We start from the raw sequence: 25,906 nt of genomic DNA on the forward strand, positions 1-25,906 counted from the left end.
AGGTACATCTGTCCCCACATTTATTAAAATAGATTCTATCTTATTAATATACAGCAGAACTAAAACCGGGGCAAGCATGCACCCCTGGCGAACCCCACGATTTACGGAGTGCACTCACTATTATTGCCATATCTAATAGCCGACTTCAGGTCCCAATGAAGAAGCCCATAGATGTTTATTACTCAATGGTGACACCTTTGTTAATGTCTTGTCTTCTGCACGGTCATTAGAGTTAGAATATGTGTTATGAGTGCTTCTGGTTACAGCACTGGGTGACCATCTGGTGTACACAGCTTCTGACCTTTGTGGGCAGTGTCAAAGCTTTTGCTTATTAAACCAGCGTGAGCTCTATCACTGTGTCGCACCAGTCTTTCAAAACTATGACACTCCATAAGCAAACATATCGAAATTAAATGGTCTACTGAAGTATGACAGCCACCACTGAAGATCTTTTATGCTTAAAATTACCATATGGATAGTTTCTGTGATAACAACAATTGCAGTAGGATAGAGTACTATGAAAATCAAGCAGAAAGTCTATCCAACAAACTGAAGACAAAGAGGTATCAACAAAAGAAAATACGCACTTCAAAAAAAGGGCAAAGAATAATAACAGGGAAGCCCTACTTGAGACCAGACCTAAACCTCCCTTTGAGAAAATAACTTGTGTAATAACCTACTCACTCATCCAGGAGTATATAAAGAAAAAGAAAATCATAAACAGGAAGTGGGGTATCCTTAATACAGGAAATTTAAATCTACCCAATCTGTTAGCCTTGAAGAGAGCGAGAAGTCTAAGAGATTAATGAATCCACACAAGACCACAGCAATGTACAGGAGGGTGAACAATAACCACACGAGCCATGTGGCGATTGCACCATCTGCCATTTGACAGAATCAACAAAGGAAATTGACGTGGGTTTGCCACAGGAGTGGCAACTCTGGAGTCACACCAATTGTACCACCAACAATTGTGTGCATCTCATCCAGTGACCGTGTAAGATACACTACAAAGGCATGATAAGAGCTGTAAAAACCAGAATAACAGAACATAGAAGCACAAATAGATGCCGCCGAACCACAACCAAACTGACTAATCATTAGACTGAGAAAAGCATACACTCAATGACTTCAAACTCTTTGTTCCTGAAAAATTGTCAGAAGGACATAATATCTTTGAAAGACTCTTGAATATAGAAGAAAGATGGCTTTTCAGACTATACATAAATGAAAGGGGGCTCAATGACGAGATACCTTAGTCCCTACTATCAAAGAAATGATTCAAAAAGATGATGCAATAACATGTATACATAAAACAAAAAAGGCTAGCAGTTCAAAGCTGCCAGAAGGACCAAAAGTGCTAAACATGAGCTTAGGGTGACATGGTAGTCTATCTCAATTGTGCGAGTACTAATCCGAGAAGAGGTGCTATTAAAGAAAACACATTTAAACCAATCATGTGTTCAAGTGGATTGGTTCCCCCATCCCATAAAGTGATCATATCAGAACCCTGATCATCTTCAATGATCCATCAGTAAAGTTTATATACTCATTTGAGAGATCCCATAAATCAGTTCAAGATGGCATTCGCTTTGAAAGATGCTGTCACGTCATACGGAAAACACGCATGCCACCGCCATTTGCTATCCCTGTGAAAACCCTCCCCATTTCACTCGCTGTTACTGTTTGCTCACAGATGTATGCTATGATCATGGATAAACAAGGGATGTCAAAACTATTGATACATCAACCCTGCACTATTGCGGATATGTGTATATTATATTATGTTTGACCATGGCTTTATTTCCAGGTCACACAGGCACCAAGGACTCTAAAGTGAAGTATAAGAATCATTCTGCTTAGATGAATAACTTGCTCATTACAGGGTACTTAAACACCTTAATAATAGAACCCAACACAGTAGATGAGGGTTTTTACTCCTTGGTCCTGATGAATTGCCACAGACCTGTTAGGGGCAAGTACGGCATGAAACATATTAACCTCTTCCTAGAGTCATGGGCTTATCATCTCACCCAGCTGGTTCACACTAATTTTTTATCTTCACATGGACAATCTCCAAGAATAAGTTCAAGTTGGCAAGGTTGCCCATAGACAGTTTTCAACAGCACTCCTTCCCAATCAACAACACTCCCTTCACAATTTTAGAACAGGGCAACATCCTATGCTGTGCACAGCACCAGGCATAAAGATCAAAATGATCCGCTGGTAATTCCAGTGCAACCCAGTGCAGAGCACAGCCCAATGATGACGCATTCCACTGAGGTGGGGGAGGGGTTGTGCATCCTAAATAGGATGCCCTCAATGAATGCATAATTCCCACTCTCTCTAAGATGGAGAGGCGAGTGGAACGGCACACTGATTCTAGATTTGTGATTTCAATGTATCTGGGGAAGAAGTGTGCTCGACCGAACAAAATTCCTCTCCATCCCCCCCTCTGTTTGGAGGCACCCATCTTTGGACCAAATCAACACTACAATTTGGTTGCGAGCTCGTTTGGACGAAGCATGGCCCACCAAGAGGGTATGGAAAGATATGAACATAGAAGTATTTTGAACCTTTGCATTTCACTGTGATGCCCCAAGATAACAAAATCTCATGTCTCATTGCTATATTCAAAAGGCATGAATTCCTTTTTCTAAAGGAAAGAAAACTTTAGTTTACCGGATCATATTCAAGAACAAAAAGGCAAACTGCCTCCCGGTAGCTGGAGCCTCTCACGAGTGTTCATTCAAACGTAAACACTCAGCGCGTGCAGTGGCTGTTGCGTGCTTATGGGGATGCTGTGCACCCTGGGACAGGTGACATCATCACACGTATAACACAGTGCTGCCATGTGCTGCACATGCGCATCTGATTAGCAGCAATACAAACATTCAGTTTCGCTAAATGTTAGCATCACATTCAAGCAAGGACATGTTACTGAGGAAACAAAAGGAAGAGGTGTCCATTTATAAGACAATTTTGAAAATAAAGAATTCTGAGAAAGATATGGATAAAAAGGTTTCTAGCGGACACCTCAATAATTTTCAATTCTATTAAGGACACGAAGGCGAGGAGTTTGCAAAGATCAACATAAGGCCTCCAACCTGAGTCCAATGAGAAACTTTGGCGGAACACCAACATGCCCGCTCGACGGGTGGATCACAACTCAACAGACGAGACAAACTCCTTCATAACCATTCATATGACAAACAACTAATAGCTCCTGTGTCAGCTACATGTGGATTTATTATCCGTCCCTGATAGAAGAAATATCAAGAGTAATATTGAGTCGCTGAAAGATAGCAAAACAATCTCAGGTGGGAAAATTGTAATAGAAGAACAGCAAAAGGCAGTGCATAACAAGCACCAGCAATAACATTTATAAATAACTTAACTAGAGTTTAATTTCCTTCCGCCTCCGTGTCCTTAATAGAATTGAAAATTCTTGATGAGTCAGCTAGAATTTTTTTAATTCTATATCAGGACCAGAGGCTTTGTATTATGCTAGTTTAAATTCGAACTACCACCAATGATGCAACATCCACAATAGGTTTATGATAAAATACTTTGAATGTGGAATCAGAAGACCAATCCGCTGCAGCCTTAATGATCTCTAAACGAGAACCAGTAGAAAAAGCTTCAGAGGCCATAGCTCCATGAACAAAATGTGCCTCAAAAAGGGATACATCAATTCAGTTGTTTGCCAACAGCCATTTAACCCAACAGGCTAAAGATGCAGCTGAGAACAGACAGAAAGGTTTCTCCAGAGAAATGAGCAGTTGGCCCGCGGGATATCGCCACTTCGCTCATAAGACATGAGACATATAACCACGCATAACTTATCATTATGAGGAAAGGCGGGTTAACCAACACATTGTGATGCAGTTTTAGTATACCTTGAAATAGAGACCCCCCCCACCCACCCAGAGGGAGTAAATACTCTTTCTGCTAAATCCACGGCCTTTACATCTGAAACACGTCTACATGAAATGAGATACAAAAGAAGCGTTAGCTTCGCCGACCACAATTCGCGAGAAAGGCCTTAATTTGCAGGCCAAGCTCTAAGAAAGAGTAAAACTACATCAACATACCATACCACTGAATATTTCAGCTGAGGGGGCGGAACCAACTAAATACCTCGAAGCAATTTACAGACTAGAGGATGTTCACCCACCCGTTTGCCATCCAGATGAAGATATCCTTCAGAAATAGCAGAATGGAAGTTGTTTACCATCCTACAAGCTAAACCCTGACTAGCAAGATCAGATAACAAATTCACAATCTTATTGATACCCGCCATCATGCAATCCGCACTTTGCTCACTACACCAACATACCCATCGGCGCCAGCCATTTCATATTGTTTATGAAGGGAGTGACAAGAACAATATAGCTTTGTGCGAAACTCCTGGCACTTGCCAGCGCTGCTGGAAATTCTACATGCCATGAGGGACAAACACTCCTGAATCACCAATGGGTGAGGAAGATCCATCGGGTCGGAGAGAAGATCTGGGAAGGAGTGAATTCGCACTTGTGGTGCACAAGACAGCGACATCACTACAACAAACCAAGATTGGGCCTTCCAACATGTGGTCAATAGGACCAATTCCGCTGCCTGCCAGCACACCTGAGATAGTACTCTCTGGATCACAGAAAAGGGATGAAAAGAATACAGAAGACCCGTCTACCAGGATTGGAGAAAGGAATCTGGATTGGCCACCAAGGGATCTGGCCTCCAACTGTAAAAGATTGGAAGATGGGGATTCAGACGAGATACAAACAGATCAATTGTGCACGGACCCCAAAGCATATTCAGCTCTTAAAAATCCAGTGGATGAGGCCCCAATTGCTGGAATCGCGTAGGAACCAAGAGTTCTAGTGTGCTATCACACTGGACCGACCCGAATATACTCCACCATCACAGAAATGTGATGCTGGAGGCAGTAATGCCAGAAATCCTGGGCAATCTCCACCAGAAGACAGGATTTCATTCCCCCCCCCCCGAACGGTTGGTGTACAGTACCGCCGAGACATTTTCCATTCGCAGAAGAATGCAACAACTCGCTTTGCGTGGGGATAAGGTGCGAACAGCAAAAGCCCCCACTAATAGCTTGAGGCAATTGATGTGGAGATGAAGCTCTTCCAGGGACCACCTGCCCCCGTCTCCACCGGGCCGCAGCAAGTCCATCAACTGCATCGTCTGACATCCGATTCTGTGATCACTTCCGAAAAGAACGCAAAAATGGCTTTGTCGTTCCATGAATTAATGTGATCTATCCACCAGGACATCTCCATCCTGGCATCCTCCAAAAGCACTATTTCATCCGAATAAAACAGCCCCTCCCGAAGGTGTAAGATCTTTTATCTTTGAATGGCCTGATAATGAAGGGGTCCATGAAATATCGTTTGGATGGATGACACCAAACGATCCACCAAGCGAGCCAAATGATATAGTCAGAGGCAAGGGCTCTCTTCACCTCTTTCTTAATCGACATCCGTTTCTTTAACGGCAACTGTAGCTGGGCCTTGACAGAGTTCACCTGAAAACCTAAGAATTCTAGGGTCTGGGAAGGAATTGTGATTAAAAAAATGTGAGTTGATGGCAAACCCTAGATCTCGAAGGAGTTGGATAACCCAAGAGAGATGAAGAACCATGCCCCTTCTTTGCGCCATGATGAGAATATCGTTCAGATCTATAATTAATCTTACTCCCCGCTCCCGGAGATATTGGACCGCCAGCCGAAGCTACTTGGTGAAAACACCAGGGAGATGAAGAAAGATCAAATGGAAGGGCAGTAAACTCGTACAAGTGATGGTGCCCTCCGATGAGGGACAAAAATGTTGACTGCTAAGTAAGCGTCCTTGAGATCGAGACAGACGATTCAAACTCCCTCTTGTAAAAGATCACGGAGCAAGTGTATGCCCTCCATTTGGAAATGGTGAATCATGATCCAAGCTTTGAAATGTTTGAGGTTCAGGACAAGACAAAACCCTCAGTCTGTCTTCCAGGGCAAGAATACTGTGCTGACAAACCCATATTGGGGTGAAGACCTTACCACTGCTCTTTTTAAGAGCAGCGAACGAATCTCATCGTCTATGAAACCATTCTCTGCTTGGGAAAAAAGAGTGGGGTGAACCCCTCGACTGCCTGCAATGCCCAAGGGTCCTGGGTGAGAGCCTTCCAATTGTGCAGGCGCAACTGTATCATGAGTAAGTGACACGGCAACATTGTTTCCACCCCGATATCTGCCTCAATGGGTGCCGGCCCAACCTTCTCTGTTACAGGTGGGGTACAAGTTGGAGGAGCCGGAGGTACCACCTCTGGCCCTTTGTGAGTAGCCTCGGGAAACCCGGTTGAATCCCCAGGCTGGCGCTCAGCCTCAAAAGTGTCTAGCCCTGACTGAAAGGCCACTGTTAAATACTTTTTTCATGGACGTTTCGGCATTGTCCAATACGGAGAACGTGGCAACATACTTGCCATGGTCTTTGATGACTTAGTCCACGCACAGTAACCCATACGCCATAGTGCCTGCCTCAAGAGAGGCCGACTCCACCAGTTTCGGACCAATCTGCATGAGGAAAGACTTGCTGTGTTCTGTGAACATCGCACAAATAGTGTTGCTGAGAAGGCACAACGCCCACCGAGTCCATTCGAGGACTTTTCTTGGATCCATATGGCAATTTGTCTCCTTCGCCTGGACGACCAACTCTAGAATCTTTGTAAGAGGACTGGAAAGACCAATAGCTTATCTGGCCATCCGCACCATGACCTATCCAGGACTTCTTTGGAGTCTTTTGGAAATATTTCAAGGAAAGATGCCATACTGGGGTCCAATTCTGGCATGTCCACCACCTTGCCGCGGAGAGAGGGGCGAAGACACCACTCAGCTCTCAGGGTGTTACGCAGCTCTTGCTTGAATCCTTTTTCAACCTGTCCTGGACATAATGCGCTACCTCCATACAAGATACCCACTCGGTGGAAGAAGAACAACTATATTCCCTGGTCAAACAGTAGGTTTTTATTACATGAAGCCAGTATTTCTGTTGTGGAATAGTACGCTATAAGTTTGCACTTTTCTGCTAGCTTCGGATCCCCTTGGGGGGACGTCTGAATCAGTTGACGGGGGGGAGTGGGGGGGGGGGGGGGGAGAGAGGATGCAGAAAACAAGTTCGCCAGATGTGGCATTGAATCTGCGGAGATCTCCGAAGGACCTTGGGATGGCGTGCTCCCATAGTCATGGCCCCAGAGGACTGAAGTGGCAATCTGTGAGAGGACGTCTGCCATGGCAGAACCCCCCCCCCCCCCCCCCCCCGAAGAGGCTCTCTGAGCGAAGCCCAGATCTTGGATTGTGATATTGTTATATAAGATGCCATCCATACCAGACCAATGGCTACGTAAAAGGTGTAAAAGTCCTAATCAGTGCTTCACCCACTCCTCTTTTCAACTGGTGCTCATAGGGCGCCTCTGCATATTCCATGTATCCTTCCTCCTCATCGACCTAGTACGCAATTCAGATGAAATGTTGATTTATTAATGAGGAGTTGGAAGAGGTTCGGAGGGAAACAGCCCCAAACAGCAAGTGACAGAAAGCCTCTACCAAGACAAGTAGGGACAGGAAACTGCCCTTGCCAGATAACTTTCAGTGTGGAGGGAGCCACCTGCAGTTATCCCTAGGGCAGAGCCCGTGTCACGATTATGTAGCCCCGTAGGGTTTTTCGCCGGGGAATGTAGCTGAAAACATTTGTGCGCATGTGAGGAGATAAAAGATGAAAGAGGACTTATCCCTGCTCCGAGCAGCCAGATCGCTCTGAAGACCTGCTCCTGCGCCACTCTGGCCAACGCAACAGGGGCAATCCACGTTTCCCCTTGAGTGGAACACGCTCCGTCGAGAGAAAATACAAGATACAAAGTGCAATAATGCACACAAAGCACGTACTCAAGTAAGAAAGATGAAAGTGCACTTATCTCCATCTGCTGCAGCAGCAAAGAAAAAGGAAGGACTTTCGCAATAAGGATATATACAGGGTGACGTTGTCCCTATGATTGGACGAGACATTGGGCTGTTGGGACTCATGGGGTATGTAGTTTAAAGTTTTTCAAGCGTTTAATAGGCTGCTGTGTTTATACTCAAAAAGAAGCCTAATCCGAAGCCTCCGGTACTGACATAGAATTTAGTCAAGGCATTCATCCTCCTCAAGAGTAATTGATTAAAAGCATTCATATTTCGTGAGTATAAAACAATAAAGAGATGGTGTTTTTGAGATTGCACAGGACGTTTTGAAACATTTGCTCTCATGGCTTCAACCAACCAAACGTGTTTCTGCAAAACCCCGAAAAATCTAAATTGAAGTGGAAGCAATAGTACAGGTCCTCTGAAAATTATTTAGTAGCTACTGACAGTAATGTAGATGGAAAAAAGGCATTATTATTGTGTTACATGGTGATGCCAGACAATATATTTTTCACACTCTTGGAAATGAAGGCACCACCAAGGACATTTGTTCCTTGAGATGATTATGAAGAAGCAGTATGCAGACTAAAAAACATTTTACAAAGGAACCAAGAGTGATGCTCGAACTTAACAGGTTTTTTAAATGGAAACAATATGGTCAAGAGTTAGTGGAGTAATATATAGCAGGACTAAAGATTTTGGCAAAAACAGACAGATACTTAAGAGATCAGTTTGTGTCTAACAGGGGTTCCTGAATTGGATTTGACACACAGATGGAGTGCTGCATTCCAAGTTTATCTAAAAGTGCTAGACATCGCAAAAGGAACGGACAGATCCATTGACTCTAGATCTACTTAGCCTGTGGGTGCCATACATGAAAAAAGTATAAGTAACTAAAAAAGTAATACGAAAAATGTAGTTTGTTATAAATGTGGAGCTAAAACGCACTTGCGTGACAGTCTTTAATGTCCAGCAAGTGTACAAGTGTCACAAAACTGGACATATTTTTAAAGGGTTTGCAGAAGTAATATGTCACCAACTTCAGTTAAAATTAATTCTGTAGCAAGTGTGGAAGAAAGTTTGAGCAATGTAGTTCTCACTACTTATGCATCAGGTATTCACACACACATTAGGGCACTCCTTGGCTGGGTCAATATTGGCAAAGTAGGTATAAATATTCAGGGTTTCCGATTACTATTTTATCAGGATAGTTTCAAAAGATGAATAGTACAATATAAAATTAGAGAAGACAGACTTTAATCCCAAAGCATTTGGGGAGTTTGATATAACAATGCTAGGATATTTTGAGGACAGCCTGGAATTTTTGGTGCAAGTCGTACATAAAAAATATAGGTTATCATCAATGGCAGAGATAGTGTGCACTCGTCTGATTTGGGAAGACTTGGTGTCATTCTGAGGACAGCAACAGAATGTCCCATTTCACTGAGAGCGATTTCCATCTCAAATGTTAATACTGCAAATAACGGGATACAAAAGATCATCAGTAAGCATAAGGCAAAGGAGTTTAATTTAAAAGTAGGTTATGTTTAAAGGGTTGTACGTAAAATTAAATAGAAAGGAGCAATGCCCATAAAACATAAGGTTCGCCCTGTACCTTTAAGTGTCAGGGAAGAGCTTAAGACACATTTGGATATGTTATGTAAAGAAGGTATAATTGAGCCTACTGACGGATAGGAGTGGGTTTCAGTGGCTGTGATTGCGTGAAATAAATAATAATAATCAGGCTGTATATGTTTATGTGCTGACTTGCACTATTTAAATAAAAACATTATTGTGGACTGGCATCCTCCACAGAGGATTCAAGAAAGGTTAGCAGCTGGGAATGGAACACAATACTTCTCTACTGGTTTAAAATCAGGGTATCTTCCAGTTATTTTTTCTGATGAATCATGTGACTTCAATACGTTTGTCACCCAGTATGGAGTCTTCTGATATGCGAAACTACCTTTTAGACTGACCTCGGAGGCCAGCATTTTCCAAAAGCTTATGAAGGTACTGTTTATACTAATATTTGCTAAAAATATTGTTGAACGTAACAAGCTATTGGATAGAGTTTTATTATTAAATAAAGGTCTGACTGTCAGCAAAGTAATGCAAATGTTTGAAAAGAGAAATTGAACATTTCGGCACAAAATAACAGTTAAAGGAATCAAGCCTAGAGCAAATTTGTTAGATGCCATTAAACAAGCTTTCAAGTTGGGATTGGGATTAGGAGAGTACTATGCCAGAATTGTGCACGGGTATGCTATTCAAGCTGAACCATTACACAATGGCACAATGAGGCTTTTCAAATCAGGGGTACCTAGGGGCTCCAGCACATAAGACTTTTGACTGTACATGTAAATGCATAGTTGTAGTTGCTTTGGCCTAGGGGATGTTCTTAGTCAGGAAAGTAATTGTAAAGAGAACACAGTGACCTTTATATCCAGAGCATTAAGTGGAGTGGAGTTGAATTACAGTACGACAGAAAGAAAGACTTTGGGCTGTGAGTGGGCTGTTGGGACACAAAAGACTTTTCTTTGGGGCAAGAAGTTCAATCTCATAACAGATCATAAATCATTAATACGTTGGATGGTCGAGGTACTGCCATGGTTGATGTCCAGACTGCAAGAATTTAATTTTGAAATAAAATACATCAACGGTGTGAAAACCTTTCGGGCTGACGGTTTATCTAGGTTACACAGCTACAGGGTGATAATAACCTGATTTTGAATGAACAAGAGTGATTAGTGGTGGCTCATGACGCAGTAGGTAATTGTGGGGAGCCGTTTCAGAAAAGTGGGTGGAGATGTGTAACTAGGAGAGTCAGTTTGCACTATTTAAAAAATACTTTTATTAGATGGCCACCTGACAGAAATTTAGACATGCGTTTAAAGAGCTTTGCACATATCTCAGTAGAAGCTATGGGTATTTTGATGAGACTTGATTTATTTGTCCCACCTGCCACTTTTAGGTAGAGATTAGTTAAAATGTCTCATTGTGGGCACCCTGTGATTACTGCCACTAAAACGTTTCTTAACAAATATTATTGGTGGCCATCTATGGATTCCATGATTGAAGGGTATGTTAATGGCTGCAAGGATTGTCTTCTTCCAGACACACGTTGAAAGACTTATTAGGAGCCATCGTGGCTGTCTGATAAACCAATATATCCCAGGGAGAAAGCCTTAATTGGCTGTGCGCATCCTTATAATATTTTGGAACATGATAAAAGATTTTAGTGGTATTAGTTGATAACTTGTCTAAATAGGTCCATTATCCATTTATCAGCAATCCAACTTCATATAAAGTACTTGAGTTTTTTAAAGAAATTCTAATAAAAGAGGAAGAACTCCAGACAATCCGAAAGATACAGCTTTAATTGCGGAAGGGAGTTGAGATCGATCTCCAGGTATGCCGCCCAGCACGGAGCTTAGGGTTTGATATCTACTTATTTACTAAGGCAACCTTTCCTTATATGCCTTCGAGAAGAGCAATCCAATTAATTAGGACAGTCCCTCGATCTGTCCCCATGTGGGCCCTCAACTCCCTTCAGCACTTAAAGCTGTATCTTTCGGATTTTCTGGAGTTCTTCCACTCACGTTATCAGCACAGGACTATTTAGCTGATCCGGTATACTCTCCTTCATTCTGAAGTTAGATCTGGGCACAAGACTGCCTGGGCTCAAGCACTATGAACAATTTGCCCAAGAATCTATAGCCCTTAACGACATTTTGTGTATTCGTCATATCCCTATCTGTTTGACTTTTTAAATGATACATTGTGGTTTAGAAATTACTGTGGCTTTCCAGATGAAAGCGTGGTGCATGCCAAAACGTAAGTAGACATAAAGAAGATTCATCATTTAGCCACCTGATCTAATCGTTAATTCATCGGAAGCACATGGTATTTTCCCTATTGTTGCTTTTGTAAACTTGTTATTATCAATTTATATTGAAAACACTACTGTCTGCCAATTACAATCAGTGATGGTTTTGTAAATTATGTTGAGATGCTGTTGCATTTATACACTTGGAAATTGTTGGAACATGTATTAGAATGATTTTAAAGAATTTTGTATCAAATAAATGTATTTTTAATTAACTAATGTGTACACCGAGTCCTTAACATTATGTTTGTGTCCTAATAGGCCTGAGACTGATAATAGACTATTGTTGCCTAGGGGTTTTTCTTCAATGAAGGTACTAGAAGTGATCAGAAATAAGAATGAAGACCTGGAGAGGTCATGCCGCAACAACCCACGAATCGTGGGAATACCGGAGTCCACCGCAATGGCCCGAGGGGAAGACTACGTGGAAGAAATGCTTCAGGCTCCTTTTGGAGACTCGCTGTCACCCGTGTGTATCGTAGAAAGAGCACACAGATCGCTAGGTCACTGACCGCCGCCAGGCACGCCTGCCAGACCGATCATCGCACGTCTGTTAAACTATAGAGATAGAGAGAAAGTGCTACGGCTGGCAAGAGACCAGCAGAACATTGTCTTTCAAGGGAACTCTGTATCCTTCTATCCCGATTTCAAACTCGCTGTGCAGGCAGCTAGAAGAGAATTCTTGACGGTAAAAAGTACTTAGACACTTGATGTCAAATATTCCCAACTATACCCGGCAAAATATCGAATATTGCACTCTGGAAAAACCTCATGCTTCACAGACCCGAAGAGTGCAGCCAAATATGTAAGAGACCTTCGTCCGGCCATGCAGACACCACAACCAGACAGATGTGGAGAAAGGGAAACGCGCCAGAGACAGTGACTGACTAGGAGCAGTATCACTGGCCCCAGAGGTGCTGACACTGCCCGCTTCTCTACAATAACAGGAGGCATCTTACAGAACTGTGACTACTCCCTGTTTTTCTTTGACCATTAGGTAAAAATGTAGATGCCGTTTTATTGTCGAGGAGGCATTCTCGCTTCCTCGCACAAGCTTGTCCAGCCACCCAGCTAATACCAGCTGGGACACGCCGGGCACCCAGCGATTCCCCCTAGGAATGATTCCCAATTACTACATGACCATAACTCTTAGTTGGTATCGAGAGGCATTTGGAGATACCATTCAGCCAGTTGGGGGGCTGGAGTGGGTGGGTTCCAGGGTGCTGTTTTCGCCGTAAATGTTACACAAGTTGTCTATTCTTCTCTTCCCCTTCTCCCTTCCCAACCAGTCTACGCCTTACCCGCTACTCTACACAAAGCATTTTCGATAGCGGGGGAAGTATATGACGCTGAATGACCAGATGCAAGTAAGATTTAGATGATGAGATTGAAATACATCACATGGAATGTCCGCGGCTTGACTGACAAGCACAACGTGAGAATGGTTGCTGCACACCTAGAGTGCCATGGGGCAGACATCTGCTTTCTACAGGAACTTCACCTTACAGAACACACACACACACACACAAGCGCCTGCGGGCAGGGTGGATAGGTGAAAAGTACATAGCGTGCTATGCAAACTATGCAAAAGGGGTGCCACACTCATAAGGAAGGGACTACACTGGTGCACGCGCACGGCAATATGTGATCAACAAGGATGATAAGTGATGAGCGAGGGCCTGCTGGGAGGGCACCCCACCAAACTGATCTCGATATACGGGCTCAATACCGATGACCTAGATTATCTTGCAGAGATTTTGAGACTGGCAGATTCCCTTGGGCTGGGCCCGATACTACAGGTAGTCCTTGATCCTGACAAGGATAGATCGACCGACTCCCGCCGGCCCCACCCCAGAGCGTCAGCCCAATGTAGTCCATCATGGCTGAATACGGCCTGGTGGACGTCTGGCGTTGCAGGAACCCAGGTGGTGCCTAGGGCATCTGTGTGTCCTCTGCTGGGCCCTCTTGGTCACGAATCGATTACTGGCTGACCTCCCGGGATGCTACAGCCTGGGTGGTTGAGGTGTCACATTTGCCCTGTACTCTGTCCGATCACTCCCCAGTGCTGATCACTCTGGACCAGGTGTTCAGGGAAACTATTAGACAGGCAATTAGAGTATTTTGCACTTAATGAGGGCACAGTCAATTCCCACTCGAGTTTATGGGAAGCGTTTAAAAACATCATACTGGAAGAATGTATCGCCAAGCAGGACAGCGTACACCACTCGATCCTGAGGGACATTAAAAGGCTAAAAAGTGAAATACAAGCTCTGGAGCTCAAATTTTTTAACACTAAAATTGAGGTCTCACTGTGCCAAATCAGGGGGAAAATAAGCGAGTTTGAGGGGGCAGCCACTCTCGAAACTCATTATCTCAGTAAGGAGACTAGAGCTTGGAAGTACAGCGAGGAAGATCGTGCAGGCAGGACACTGGCGAGCATCCTCAGGAATCTGTGGGCTAGTGACGGTCATGGAGCTGCGCACATCAGGAGATGCACTGGCGGCAGGACAGGCAGCTGTCCAGGCCGAACGTCTCTACCTCTACTCATCCTTATACAGCACTCAACAAAGGACATCATCTCCTGAACTAGAGGAATTTTTTTGATTCTATACAATTGCTATGGCTGTAGGGTGGGCACCTGGTTGAGCCGTTCATGGAGAAGGAGGAGGGGGTCAAAACCATTCAGGCACTGCCAGGCAACAAAACACCGGGCCTAGACGGTTTATCGGCTGTTTTCTACAAGGAATATTCAACAACACTAGCCCCACACCTCATAAATATGTATGAGCAATCCCTGGAACGTGGGATATTCCTCCGTTGCTTCGAGAGGCCTTTATTATCACAATCCTGAAACCAGATAAAGATCCTCAGAGATGCGACTCATACAGGCCGCTATCCATGATTAACCTTGACAATAAGATACTAGCTAAGCTAATAGCAGCCCGGCTGCTCCCACAGCTGCCTCAGGTGCAGCGGCCGGACCAATGTGGCTTTGTTGCGGGTCGGGCCACTGTGCACACTCCTCTCCACAATGCAGGAGGTGGACCCAACGCTGCAAGCTGCGGCGGTTTTCCTAGATGCTACCAAAGCATTCGATTCACTTTAATGGCCAATTTGGTTTGCGCTCCTGGCTCGCAAAAGGCTAAGTGACAAATTCATCAAACGTTCTGCTTTGCTGTATTCCTTTCTATCCGCACGGCTAAGGGTTAATGGTGTGATATCCTCTTAGTTTCCAGCCTCTTGGGGCACATGTCAGGGGTGACCTCTGTCGCCCCTATTTTTCGGCATAGCTATGAAACCCCTGGCGGCCCGCCTGCGACAGCACCATGTGCTTGGCAGATTAGCGTTCACTCCGCGGGCGGTTTTGATTGATTGATTCACTGCGCGGGTGATGCTTGTCTCTTTATATGCGGACGATCTCACATTATACATAAAATGCCCTGAGGAGAACTTGGCCACCCCTGATAAGGGAGTTACTTGGATTTGGTGGTCTTTCTGGTATTCTCATAAAGTGGCCTAAGTCGTGATCTTCCCATTGACAGGGGTTACAGAGCAATTCAAAAAAAGAATTGCCGCTGCAGTGGGTCCAGTGCGATACTTGGGTATCTGGGCGAGTCACAATACCGAAGAACTTTGGCGCACCAACTACGGTTGTTTAATGGACTGGCTCAAAAATCAGATTGGGGGCTGGACAAGACTTCCATTATCTCTGACAGGGCAGTTAGCTACCGCAAAAATGGTGGTCTTACGTAAATTCCTATATCTCTTTACCAAGCTACCTCTTCCACTCAACTCCAGTTTCAGGCAAAGATTACACTCCAACATGATCTCACTAGCATGGGCTGGGAGACAGCCCAGAGTCTCCTGTGAAACGCTAACACTCCCCTTTGAGCAGGGTGGCCTAGCCATGCCAGATTTCAACCTATACTACTGGTGCGCAGTTCGGATTTCACTGGGTGTTCCCGACACAATTCATGACATACATAGCTCCCGAACATGATCAGACAACACCATACCTGCTACACATGGTTCTATACAGGACACAGTCTCCGCCGTACTCGGAGATAGACACGGTGCGAGCATGGCACGAGCTGCACCGCATAGCGAGGCTGGAAGGACTGTATGCCGCTTCTATCCCTCTGCCGAGACATCCCACACTGCTCTACCTATCAGAAGCGGGCCCTTGCGTGCGGTTGCAGAAACTCCAGCTTAATTCAATGGGCGGCGAGTTCCCTGAAAGGACCTTCATAAAGATCCATCAGGTGCGGGAGAGAGAAGAGTTGACGGTACTAGATAAAATGACCTACGACCAACTACGAGCAGCACGCGCGCTCACTGAGCCCCCTTCCCAGCTGCGCCACCCACATTTCATGCGCTTGAGCGATTTTTAACGACCCTTCCCCATGCTAGCTGATCATGCGATTATACCATGACATGCAGCACACAGTGCCCATCTGTACTCCACGGATCCATAGGGAGTGGGAAGCCTCGATAAGCATAATGATCACGCCGGAGCAGGGGACTTTCTGCTGCACGCAGGCAAGAGCCCTGTCCCCATATTACCGGCTCTGCCTTATACATTTTAAATTCATACATAGACAGTACATATCACCTGAATGGCTCCACAGGATTGGCCTGATCGATGAGGCATGCTGCAGGCGCTGTAGGTCACTCGACGCGACTTTTCATCACCTCACCTGGGAATGTCCTAGTATCCACCGATATTGGGAAATTATCTTTGAGGCTATTGAAGCGGTGCTTGACGTAAGAATAGATCACTCCCCTATGACCATGCTACTCGGATATGTGCAATACCTGCCGGCAGGCTGCAGAAAATAGCCAGCATGCTCCAGCTGCTGGCCAAAAGACGCATTGCGATGTATTGTGGCAGACACTGGGTCTCGCATAGAGAGGAGTGGCTCAAAGATAAGTTGTTCTGCCAGCAACAGCTATCAGCTTACAGAGATATTATACCCAACCATACCCAAACTAGCAACATATGGGTACCACTGCTAGTGTATCTGTGATAACGTGCAGAGGATTTGGACCCCACCCACCCTCATCCCTCAGGTGAAGTAACATAGGATAGAGTCTACAGCCCGGAAAATGGTTCAGCTGAGCATCCACACCCCTCTAACACTACCCGCGAAAGCTGATCTACCCCTACCTCCTTCCTCATATCACCCCCCCTCACTCTGCTCCTTTACCTTCCCTTCTCCTGGTTGTGTTCTGTAGAAGGGTGTCTATGAAGCACTTGGTACTCTGCACACCGTCATTTAATTGCATTATGATCTCTGCTAACTCTGGGAACTGTAAGACACAGACTATAATACACATGGTCTATCTTTAAATGTAACGGCGGGCAGCCACCTCCAGGTGCCTGGAGGCAATCTCTGTGTGCATGTTATGCTTGATCAACAAGATGTATTCATAGAAATGGTTAAAAAAAACAGAATTTAAAAAAAAATCCTTTTTTACCTGAGATGCAAACTCAAGCCCCAGTCCACTGACCACAATGGGCGTAACTATGCAACATTTGGCATTTCTTCTAAGACATCAGGCATAATTTTGAGATTTATGAAAAATAATATTCATCCAACTTCTGGAGGACATGTCAAATGAGAAGTAAAATCCATTGGTTGAATGTTGACCAACATAAAATGAAGATTTAACTGGTGGATTGCTTTTAAGTATTTAGCACTTCCTCAAAACACTGGATATTTTTTGGGTCACCACCCAACTCTAAATCAGGTCCTTAGTTTTATGTGGGAAACACCATCATTTCGTTTCAAATGGCCATCTTCAGGTCTGCATGTTCTAAAATATCAAATTAAACATGATGGGCAAAGGGAATTGATAAAGAGAGGGAAGCAATTCTTGATTTTATTGTGCCCAACGGAGATGCCTCAATAAATCAATTGAGGCCTTTTGTCTCCTATGTAATAGCTCATGCTGTCCCTGGAAGGAAGTTCTGTCCTCAGTCAGGTAAGATGGATGGTACTGATAAAGGTAGTGCCATCCATATACAAACAACCTACGGAACAGTGAAACTGAGCAGATCAAAGCGCAGTGCTCAGGCCATACAATGCCACCATAGAACCAACCACAAAGGGTCCCTACTCTGCCACTAGAGGGGAGTGGAGCGAGACAGGACACCAGGTCCCAGGCTCCCTTGCAGCTCCTGGCGTCGCCGACGTATGCACACGGAGCCCGGAGGCGCTTTAAATCTTCAGACAGGCTCCCGTGCCACGGCAAAGCCCGGGTCTGCGCCCGTCGGCGACCTGAGGAGGCCAGGCTGGGCCCTATCTCTTGGCCCTATCATCAAAGACTCAGAAGTAAAGAGTGGGGCGGAAAGGCTTGGGGAATATTAGTACCGATTCTGCGTGGGGAGATGGGAAAAAAGAAAATTATGCCGGCCCCTAAAAGTACAGACACAACCCTAGATGGTTTTTTACAAAAGACTGTGGGGGCACTTAATAAAGAAATTGAATTGACAGAAAGCAGACTATCGTTGGTTCCAGCACCCCTAGCTGCTGACTTGAATACCCATTCAGGTAAGTCCCCCCACCAATTAACATGCGGAGGACCCTAAACAAATATCATCTATGTCACCTCCACCTCGGCAAGGGGATCCCCCCTATTGTACTCTCACCAACTGTTATTATGATGAAGCAGGGCACCTCGGGTGGCGAACCAAAAGGTATGGACACCGTCACACCAGCAACTGTGGGGGACTAAAACATAGTTGGGGGGGGAAAAGGAAACTTACTGATGCTATTGGGCCCGAACAGCGGACCGCGGGGTAATTGCCCAGGGTTAAGAGGACAAAACAAAACCCACCTGCTTCCATGGGGAAAGTCCGAGGGGGAGGAGGGCCTGCAAAGTTGAAATCTATGCCTGATGTGGATATGGTGGCAGCCCAAATGGGGAAAATAGTGTCAGAATCATTAGAGCCTATTTTTCTACGAATGGCTTGCATAGAGGAGCAGCTTGGCCGTATACTGCTAAATCTGGGGAAACCGGCTCTGCAAACTGAGTCTAATGCTAGGGGTCCCCTTCGGGTAAAAACCAGAATGAGAGGGAAGTAAATGTAAATGTTACCCCTATTGCTCTAGAAAGTAAGGGGGTGGCTACGGACAGATCAATAGTTATAAATGGAAAGGCAAGACTACCAGCTCCAGATCGGGTGGGGGTAAACAGCTCAGACCCTAAACCAGTGCCACAAACACAGATAAACGATCAAGTTAGGAGCATTAACAAAATACAAGGGCACCTCAGTTCCCCGAATGTAGAAAGGGTCAATAGTGGGAACCAAGGGAATAAGAAAAGGACTAATAAGGGATTTGAGCAAACTAGGCGGGAAGAAAACATTGTTTTGGACCTCCTGCCAGCATGTACCCCCTACACAATTATTTTGACAGGGTTCCACATACTACCCTAGACCATCACGAAAATTGTCAGAGTCTCATTAATAAGTCTGCCTACTGGTGCTCTAGTAAAATTGAGCCCCAGGTAAACTGGCGAAAACACATCATAATGGCAAGACGAGTGAGTTGGTTGGGGAAAACACAAAAAGACATAGAAGGTGATTGTGTGATCCTAAACTTTAATGACAGGAGATGGGTAGAATTTGCCTTATGTCATTTTAGAAACCCAGACCCCAGAGATTCCCCTATGGAAAACATACGAGTGCATTCTCTGGCCTCTTTTTATCCCACCCATCAAAGGAGTATTGGGTCTGGTTTGCGCTCCCAGAATAGAACCCCTCTTTTTCAGCCCCCTACATGGCTTCACACAAATTGCTTTGAAGTATTATCGGGCCTATCGGATAATTACTGACTAAGAGTAGACCTACATAGCCCAAATAAACTGTTAAGGTTAGGAGGGTTAGCCAGGGAATCCAACTGCCCAGTAACAAGAACAGAAGAGAATAGATTGGGGTCCTACCCAGCTAATCTCAACACACATACCACATCAGATATCCTTAGCAGTATAGAGGAGCGAGCGGTCATTAGGAAATGACTCTTCCATTCCCCCTATTTTAATGGTCCCAGGAGGGGGTGGGGGGACTGTTCTAGAAGAGGAGACCGCTAGTAATAGGTAGGATTCAGCATTAAGGCCACATAAAACTCGTCCCCTTAGATTCGCCTCCTGGAACATTGCGGGCATTCGCTCGAAACTGGATGACGAAATGTGGTTAAAGTATGTAAACACCTTTGATATAATCTGTACTCAGGAAACCTGGTCCAAGGAGAATATCGAACTAAATGGCTACCGGTCCCTTAACGTTCATGCAACTCTTTCGCCCGCAGGGAGAGCAAAAGTAGGACTGGCGACCCTGATCTCTCTTAAATACGGGTCTATCAATGTCAAGTCTATTATTAATTCACCATGGTATCAATTGATTTTTATTTTTAATTTGTTTCAGGTCAAGATTCTTTTAATTAATTGTTATTATTATGTTTTCGACCCAAATAGAAGTGACATTATTGCAAACCTCGAGGAGGAGATTGACAAGATCGCAGGGAAGTGGCAGCCTCTGTGCATCTACTGGGTCGGGGATTTTAATTGTACATTATGTGGCTATAGCTCAGACAAGGTTTGCGGGCTAACAGATACTGATGGTCAGCCATTACCGCATTTTATACACACTCCTCAGGGAGACGCCCTAAATGATATTATTGTGAATGATTTGTTTATCGTGAACGATTTGGTCGGTAATTTAGAAATTCAATATCCCACTTACATGGGCAGAGGTAGTGGAAGTGTTATTGACTTCATGCTAATATACAGAAAATATGCCTCCCTTGTAGCTAGTTTTGAGGTGGAGCCAAACAATGCCAGCTACCACAACCCTCTCGTTGCTTCTCTAATTGTAGCTGCCCAGGAGAATGAAGGTGATGGCCGCCCCTTCAGTATAATCCAAATCAAGGAGTAAGAATGAAGTGGAGTAAGATCAACCCCCCTCAATTTGAGAAAAGTATTGTAAAAACAAATGTAAGTTATTTTCTGAAATGCCATGATTATGACTGCCCCCCTGAAATGGTTATACAGGGATTTCAGGGAATTTGTAAGGATGTTTCAAGTAATTTGCTGAACCGACAAGCACTAAGGGAACCTAGGGAAACCAAGTGGTTCAATGCAGAGTGTACAAGGGCGCATAAAGACTTAAATAAGGCATTACACATAAATCCACGAGATAAGGCCTTAATCAAAAGTACAAGGGAGTCCTACAAGCGCATAGTGGCACAGAGGGAGCAAGATCTGAGGAAGCAGGCCTGGGAGGACCTAGAGAGAGCAAGTGCGCTGAAAGACCCCAGGTGCTTTTGAGAGGTAATTAACCGCCCATTGTTTACAAAGGACTCAGGGGGTATGGACTCACTGATACCAGGGGATATGTGGGAATCCCACTATACTAAGATTTTTAACCCGAATGGTATCATTAGTCAGGAATTAAGCCAGGTAGACCAACTAAATCCATCGACTGCGCTTCATCTGAGCGCCTTCCTCTCAGTGAGAAAGGTAGAGGAGGCCCTACAGAGAGGAATATATCTAAAAGTCCCAGGCCCGGATGGGGTACCTCTTGATTTATTTAAAAGTAATATTCAACTTTGGGCACCTCTCCTAACTAATGTCTTTAGAGCAGCAATAATGGGTCCCATTCCAACATGAAAGCAAGAGGCCATAGTTGTTCCTGTCTACAAAAAGGGAAAGGAGTCAGATCCGGCTTGTTCTAGGCCTATTTGCTTAATTGACGCCACAGCCAAGGTATTGAGTAGGGTGATTTTAGCACGCCTTGAGACATGGGCAGATTCCAAAGGTCTAATGTCCCCAACACAATATGGCTTTCGAAGAGGAATGGGGACAAACAAACAGTGCCTTAACTTGGCGCTGATCATGGGTAAGTACATGAAGGCATGGAAGGGGTCTATACACCTTGCCTTCATGGACTTGTCCAGCGCGTTAATTACTGTTAATAGGAGCAAACTGTGGGCTATGATGAGAGAAATGGGTTTCGAGGAGCCTTTGATCACCCTATTGCGTAGGCTGCACGTAACTACCACCGTATCTATAAGATTTGGTCCTAAGGGAGAAAGGACAGGGCCCATTGTCTCTACAGAGGGAGTCCGTCAAGGGTGCATACTGGCCCTTTTCCTCTTCCTTATATACACAAATGGACTAGAATCAGCTTTAAAAGACCAGGAGTTAGATTTTCCTAGAATAGGGGGTAAGCCAATTCCGTTGTTGTCATATGCGGACGACACGGTTTTAATGGCTTTAACCGCGAATAGCCTGCAGAAGTCTTTGAACACATTCACAAATGTTATGTTCGCTCTAGATCTAAAAGTTAATTTCACTAAATCATATGCCATCTGTGGACCGAGTCATACTAAATCTAGAAAGTTCATGGTAAAGGGGAAGACCATTGATAAAGTCTCGAATTTTAATTATCTAGGGAATGTTTTTAATAATAAATTGACCTGGGAACCCCTCATTGTATCAAGGGTACAGAACACTAGTCGTGCTGTGGAAGGACTTTTCCGCTTTGCGTGTAAGTTGGGCCATAATCCCGTAGCGGAATTAATGACCCTATACAAATCAAAATGCTTGTCTACTGCCACATATGGGGCGGGAGTATGGGGACATCAAAAAAGTCCGAAACTTCAAACTCTAGAGAATAATTTTCTAAAGAGACTGTTGATGATCCCAAAAAGCGCCCCTACAGCATTCTGTCACTCTGAGGTAGGGGTTGATTTTATTTCTGATCGAATAAATATTGTCCCTTTGATACTCTGGGCGAAAGTCTGGCTGTCGGATGAGTTAAAGCTCACAAGAGAAATGATCAAGGACTGTATGTCACTGGATAATGCCGAGGCTATCCCATGGCTTTCCTATGTGAAAGGAAAATTTTATGAAATTGGCCTAGGGCATTATTTTGATAATCCTAATAGTATAGACACAAGCACAAAATTGATTATAAAAAATGCATATCGTGTTGTGCTTAACAATCGCCGGCAGCCAGCAAGGCGGCTACCTGATACTGAGCAGCCTGTTTTATACCAGCAATTTAATTTGTCTTTTACCATGAACGTACAATCTAGATTTCTGCTGACCAGATTTAGGGTCTGCACATTGCACTTTTTAGGGGCTTTCCCTAAACAGGTCGGATGGTGCACTAATCTTACACCTTGCCCTTGTGACAACCTGTCCCAACAAAGCACCCTGCACTTTACCCTTTTTTGCACACTTTACAAGGTCCCAACAGTTCGGTTTCTTATACCACTCTTAAAAAACATTAGATCATGTACTTTACAGGACGGTTTTAACTTTTTATTATCCTTGTCCACTGAAGTAATCTGCACGGCAGTTTTAAGTTTTATTAGGAAGGCGTTATCAATAAGGAAACGATATGAAATGTAATCAAATTCTGGTGTCTATTCTTAGTAGTCCATTTTAAACCTGTTTGAAAATCTTGAAATATGTGAGCTATATAATTTTATTGTATCTTTTATGCAATTTTTTTATGTGTGTTTGTTGAATGTCACACTTATATGCTTAACTTTAACCGAATAAAGTTATTCTTGACTTGACAAACAACCTACAGTGAGCGCTGCCAAGGGCATTAAACAAGGTTGTAGAACTTCTTGAAGATTCCCTACATTGTAAATTTCCCTTCAGTGAATATGGGAAATGTATGGGTCTAATGACCTTAGCAAACAACTTCAGAAGCAGGGTGAGGGAAATATTCCTTATTCTTTATCTAGACAATGACACCAAAACAGTGTACAATCCTCTTCCTAGCCATATATTTAGTCAAGTTAGGGAGCAGTGGTCAATGCTTTAGGACAGGCACAAACTTAGGTAGAGGATGAAGATGACAGACTAAAAATACTTCTGGTCAATGATGCACCGATCTGAGTGTGGATTACACAGAGATGATACATGCAAAAGTGTGATATAAGCCCTGCAGTACATGAGAGAGAAGTGGAAAAAGCAGCAACAATAAAAGGCATAGCAATAAAGTTGCGGTCACAACTGTCAAAAAGATGGATCATCAATAAAGCATGAGTGACTTGGACCACTTGTTGGGAGGTGCAGTACATTGAATGTGAACAGAAAAGACTGTGATAGAGATACCTGCAGGTACCTACAAGAGAGCATCCAGGAGGACTGGAGATGTTTGCCAGCACAACTGTGGCACCTCTACTAGGCTGACAATAGATTTCTGCAGTTGCAAAGTGACTCTTTTTTAGGTAATCACCTTCAATATTTGATTTTTGGGGGTGGGGAGTCTGCTGCAAGCAATCTTAAACTCAAACACTGAGACAACGGCTATCCAGTGGCCAGTGTATTGTTATGACCCCTAAAACATGTCAAAACTGGCTTAAAACCCGATTGGCACATTTAACTATGCTACAAGTCCAGAATATATGGTGCGAAAATACACCCCCGGTGTGAAATGCTAGATTATACTAGTGCACTGCAGCTCCTATTGTGCCATCCCCTATAGTGCAGCAGAAACATGACTTCGTGTCTACCCTGTGTAGCCCTACAGCAGCAGTTGAATCCTGTTGCCCAGACATGTCAAAATCACCCTTTGACAGGTAGGAAAACCGGATTAAAAATATTAAACAAGCCATCCTTAAGCATACCTTGTTGCCCACAAGCTAGGGTGCATAATATTCAAAAGTGGAACACGTGTGACATTAGAAATGTCGTCCCCCCAGAGACAAGGCCCAAAACGATACTATCACTAGTCAGGCGGTAACTGGTACACAGGAAAAGTCAAAGTATAAATTATACAATTCAATCTACAACATTTGACCTGTACCAGTTAAAAATATTTATTAGTGTATTTATTGAAAACCCAATCTAATAGTGAAGTTGGATTTTGATTAAATATAATGGAAATATAACTTTTAGGAAGTTACCTTTACCCTGTCTGAAGCTGCTGAAGGATAATTTTCATAAGCTGTCCATCAACTGATCTGGTTGAACCTGGCTGACTGAAAGATGTAAAAAAAAAAAAAACACGTTCCCAAAGCAAAGACAGTGGCTGGTGGGGGGAGGGGGAAGAGGGAGTAGGGAGGTGGTTTTCTTCCCCTGGCAGGAAGACCAGTTGGGGTGGGTCCAAGAACTTAATTACCTTCAAAGGGGTATGCCATGTCACAAGTAATTGTTAGATGACACTTGGAAAGCCCCAGCTTATATTCCCCATAGTCAGGTTGGCACCAAATCCAGTGGGAGGTAAACTTTCCCCCAGAACTAGTTACGTGTGACTGCAGAGGAGATGACTGCTCATTATCCTGCCACAACTCTGGGTGTGCACACATTGTTTGCATTGGGACTAACAGGAACTATTGAAAACACGGGTAGGGTTGGCCCCAGGAACTTTCAGTCCATTAATTAGAGAGCACACAGGAGTCACCCCCACTCACTAGCTGGTGCCAGGCATAAATGTGGCATCCCCAGGAATCCCGTTAAGAACACTTGTTGGACCTGCAGAAGATAAGTGGAGGACTTACCTGTGGTATGTTACCTGAGAGGAGCCTTGAAGTGCTGGACCTGCTCCCTCATGTACTCAGCAAAAAGAGCTAGAGTCTAAGGGTCAGTTGGCTGACGGCATATGTATTTATAGGTGCACATCAACCTGCAACAGGCCTTTTCCTGGAAATGTCAGGAAAAGGCTTTTGGCCACAGCCTGATAACCTGAGAGTCTTTAAATGCCCCCCCAGTGAAACCCTGGGGTGCTTAGAAGTGTACTCTTGTGCATGTTTGGGCACCAGAATAAAGTGTTGAAACTTTGAAAAACCTTTCCTCCAGAGCTACAGGGAGACCTACAGGGAAAAAGACCCTGACCAGCAGTTTCATCGCATTGGATTACATTTCAACTTCCTTCCAGCAAGAATCACAGCACCTCTGAAAAAATTACCAAGTCCCATTCCGAGTTGGGAATTTTCTGTAAAAAATCTGGAGAGCTCCAGGCCTCCAGCAGGATAAACATGCTTCAAGTAGACACCCTTTGGTTCTACCGCAGTGGCTACAATTTCAGTGGCAGCAAG

General features: G+C 44.2%; 1 protein-coding gene across 4 annotated transcripts in view; it reads right to left on the reverse strand.

Annotated features, from left to right (window-relative positions):
* UEVLD (UEV and lactate/malate dehyrogenase domains) overlaps positions 1 to 25,906 on the reverse strand; it is a 367,733-nt gene that overhangs the window by 130,170 nt on the left and 211,657 nt on the right. The window lies entirely within an intron of this gene.

Source organism: Triturus cristatus, chromosome 3_2 (assembly GCF_964204655.1).
Source record: "Triturus cristatus chromosome 3_2, aTriCri1.1, whole genome shotgun sequence".
NCBI lineage: Eukaryota > Metazoa > Chordata > Amphibia > Caudata > Salamandridae > Triturus > Triturus cristatus.